The sequence below is a fragment of the Leucopleurus acutus genome (genome assembly GCF_964270905.1).
Source record: "Leucopleurus acutus genome assembly, chromosome: 2".
Classification (NCBI taxonomy): domain Eukaryota; kingdom Metazoa; phylum Chordata; class Mammalia; order Artiodactyla; family Delphinidae; genus Leucopleurus; species Leucopleurus acutus.
In genome coordinates, this window is record NC_139143.1 from 73,783,447 (window position 1) to 73,788,293 (window position 4,847).

Sequence of the window (4,847 nt, forward strand, 5' to 3'; positions counted from 1 at the left end):
CTTTTTACAGATGAAGAGATTAAGCCTCAGAGAGGTTAAGTAACTTTCCCAAACTCTTAACTGATAGAAGAAGGTTTTGAAAATAGGCCATTCTGACTCCAGGACTAATTCTATTAACCACTTTGCACATTCCTTCTACTTGGCAATAGGTACTCTCCCTCTACAAATATCAGGTTTACGCATAAGAGATCAAGGTACTGGAAAAGTATAATTCTAGCTCTTCAGGACAAATTCTGAGTCCTTGAGGGTCAACATCTTCTTAGTCAAGACTGAGTGAGATGGGAATTTCTGATGGGGCTGGTCATGCTTTGTAAACTGAGGGTGCATCCTCTAACCAGAGGATCTTGACTGAGGAGTGGAGTGGTCCCCTTCCTGAAAATGGAGACTCACGCACAAAAATATATCTGTTATACTCTCCTTTGGAAATGGCATTCCAAATCTCTTATTACAGGTTAATTTGATTCTATTCAACAAATATTTATTGAACGCCTATTACGAACATGGCTTTATTTGGGTTGCTCAATTTAGCAAATAAAATATAGGACATCCAGCTACATTTAAGTTTCAGATAAACAATGAACCCTTTTTAGCTTATGTATGTCCCAAATATTGCATGGATAACGTGTATTTTATATGGCAATCCTGGCATTATTTTGTACCCTAAAGTTTCTAGTGTCATGAAGAATAAGGAAACTGGTCTTTGTTTTTAGTCATTTTAAACTAAATTCAGACAGCTTCATTTAGTGCAGACAGCCTTGAAGAGTATATTTTCTCTCTTTCGGTTTAGATTCACACACAATATCAGCTATCACTTTCTTTTCTAGACAGAAGAGATTATTACTCAGGTTATTACCTGCGGGGTTATTTTGGTAGTTCTGAAAAGAATTAGCCCATTGAAGAGCCCTCCAGCCAAATATCATTAAAATCACAGATCTTTGGATTCAGCATAGGCACCTAAGATTTTGAATCTGTTCCCATGTCTTATTTAGGAAATTAATTATTTAGAAATATTAAATGTGTTGGGAATGGCTGATTTAAGAAGATTAGTGGGCACTAATTAAAATCAACTTTATGTCCAGAAGAGACTTCTGTGCAGGTGTGTGCTATGACAACTTGGCGCTCCAAATATCAACTCATTAAAGTGTCTCCATATTGATCCTCTTCACTATTTCCACCCCTACCTTCCCTTCACAACACACACAGACCCATGCACACACATACAGAGGTACACTCACACATGTACACACACACACATAAACACACACACACAGAGTTGAGTGCTAAGCTGGAAGGACTGCCCGCTTTTTGCTTAGAGAAAGGTGTTTATGACTCGGCTGTGTACACCTACAGTACTACATCATTCCCCAGCAAAACTCCCGCTCCTTTCATATCTGGCTACAGACCACATCCAGTATACCTGAGGCACCGGCTGTGCTTTATGAAGTCTAAAATTTTCAACTGGTTGTATCTTTCCACGCAAACTCATTAGGCACTATTTACACCCGCTGCAGCTGCGAAGAGAGGGGTTCTGAACTCTGGCATTCTACAGTAGGCTTTGTTTCTCATTTACATTTGCATATTAAAGTGTTTGCCTGAAATAGGCTATTGAAATTAATTCAGGATTAATTGGTGTCTTTATCTCATTAGGACAATCTAATTTAAGGATGATGAAATTGTTTAGCCTCCCGTTTGCATAATTAGATTGCTTTGAATTGCTGTCATTATTGGCTCTTTAGCATCATCTGTAGGCCTCAAACAGACAAGAGCTTCAACCTCATAAAGACCAATCATGTGTTACAGCAGAGGGCTGTTAACCCTTTTTAACCCAAACTCACTTGGATTAGCAGTCACAATAGACAGGCCTTTGTCCCTGAGAGCCTTGAGTGCCCTCCTTTTAGAATTCTTGATTTTCAGATTAATAAATTTCCCTGCATTTGTATGTTTGGTTGTGGAAACTGTTATAGCAACTCTTCGGGGATCTAAAGTGTTCTCAAGACTCCTCTCCTTTGAGCATCACCCTCAATGCTGTGGAGACCTCCCTTCACTGTAAGTTTATCTCTTTTTACCTCTTAAGCTAATTGGAAATTCTCTCATGACCTCAAATGTGACAACATTCTTAGCATCTCCGAGAATGTTGGAATCTTTCTACCAAGCCCAACACTCTTTACTTGTCAGAATGCTCAGCGACAAGTACTATTATTTCAATGAAGTTACAGAATGAGACACAGGGAACCATCTGACATTCATTCAGTTATTTATTCATTCAACATTTAGCAAGTGTTTGAGCACTTTTGATGTACTTGATATCATGCAAGGCACTGAGCGGTCACTGGGAAATTTTACGGGTTTGTTCTGCATTGTTTTTTGGGGGAGGAGAAAGAATAAATGACGGGAGAGCTGGGTTCTGGAGCTAACTTAGTCACTGCTTTGGGAAGTCACAGAACCTCAATGAACTCTAATTTCTTTACTGTTTTGTTTTATCAATGAAGGGTTGTACCAGAGTAATGATTCTCATCCCTGGCTACACATTAAAATCACCTGTGGGCTTTTGAAAACCACCAATGCCTGGGCCTAAATCATCAATAAATTAAACAAAACTGCTCAGAATTGGTGTGGTCCTCCAAATGCTTCAAAATTAGTTGACTCTGATGCACTGAAAGCCAGTCTCCTGAATGACTTTTAAGATTGTTTGTAATAATTAAAACAAACCTGCAAAAAAGATAGTATTTTCACTTTATACTAAACTGGTAAGAATGATTCCTGGAATACAAAATTTGACTTCAATTTCTTCAGGTATTAAGGAGAACTAACATTACAGAATGAAGAGAATATTTAGATTTCAAACTGAAAAAAGTAGTAACTTCAAACATCACTGCTTTATCTGAAGAATACATACTTGAGAAAATTAAAGTCACTTAAATTAAGAATAACAAACAATATAAAATAAAACAACAAAAACAGCCTATGTAAACATGTGGTAGCATTTTTTCCCCTGAAAAATTGAAGTGACTTATAGAATCCTTAATGCACTTAAAGATGCTTGATTCATATGTTAGCTGTATTTCTCATGTTTCTCTGGTTCTGCGGGTCATAAAAGAAGAGCTAGTTGCTCCAGATTATCAGTTAACAAAACAGCCCTAATTAAGAGCAAACAAGACAGAAAAACTTTAGACATAAAGTTATAAACTAGATTACCTTGTGGAACTTTTTCACAGGACAATTCAAAGAACCCTGTATGAGTATCCTTAGTCAATATGCCTTACCAACAATATTATGATAGAGTGACGTATTGTTATCACCCAGTTATATAAAAGAGAATGGAATTCAGAAAAAGAATGATCTGCCATGAAGGATTATAACATCTGATTTTTTTAATGTTTTTATTTCCATTGACTTTTGCTTTAAGTTTAGTCTGCCTTCAAATCTAAAGGGCAGAGATTATAATTATGTATTTATATTACATTATATTATATTATTAGTTTCCTGAAGAAACACAACAATGTACCCAAACAGGAGACTGGAGCCTTGGGTATGAATAACTGATTGTATAATCTTGGATAATTTGCTTAACTTCCATGGCCTCAGTTGCTTCAACTTTAAATGAAGAGAATATGCAAAAGCCCAAAGGGTCTTAAAGATTTGCTATTTCTAGGACTACACATTGGAACATTTATTATAGTTGATTATATCCTAAAAGCATTAATCAAGTCCTAATAAGTTTGAAAGAGTTGGAATCATAAGCAGAATCAGACCATATGTCCAGGGGTGAGAGTAAGGACATTAGACAGACGTGCCATTTTTTCCCATTACGGTATACAAGGGACAATATCATGACACAACACAACACAACAACCGTGTTGCCAAAGAATGGCAATAAACTCCACACAGGAGCATTAAGTACCAGAAAATATCTGTGGAGTACGTGATAACTACTACTCCATTATTCAGCTTGAAAAATATAATTGCTCTGGAAAGTGATTGACTTCAATCTGGACAACGAAGCCCCTCAGCTGAGTATGAAGAACTAAATGGACCACCAGCTTCTATGAGTTGGAAAGCAAGACAGAGCAGGAGAGAGGCGGCTTTATGAGTCAGTTCACGTTTGGCAACATCTGGTTGTGTCTCATCACATTGCAAATTTATGACCCTGGAAACAACATGTTGATGTTGATGATCCTTTACGAAGAGAAGCCTGAACTATAAGCTTATGACCAGAGCAGTGGCAGGAGGCTGTGGCTGCTTTCTCTGATCTGACAACTCTCTGGCTTGGGTCAAACAGATAAAGACTTGGACTACTGGCCCTTCCTAAACAATGTCATCGATGAATATTGAATGAAGAGGACTAGCTGACAGAAGAGCAGAAGGTTATGAAGAAATTAAGGCCTGACTTCCCCCAGGAAAACCTGGTGAAATTTAGCAGAGGCCAAACCACACACAAGTCAAGAAATGACCTATCAAAAACCAAGCCTGGAATATTTAACTCACACAATGGCAAATTCATCAAATTATAAAGCAAACCTCTTCTCTGAAAATACTGAGATTTGCTTTTTGATAAGGCTGAAACTCAGAGAATCAAAGACAAGCTGTCTGTGTGTGTATGTGTTACAATAACCTTAGGCTTCTCATCACAGCCATGTTACAAGATGAGATATATTCCAACTCTCAAACACTATGTTTTTAACAGCAGAAGAAAAGATCTTGTCCATGAAGGATTCTCCTTTGAGAAATTCCTTCCCTCAAATGAAACTGAAGACTCTAAAAATTTCTCACATAAAATACATTCAAAAATATACCACAATTTTTACTTGACAATCTAGGTAATGGAAGGATGATTTTATTTCTGTGTA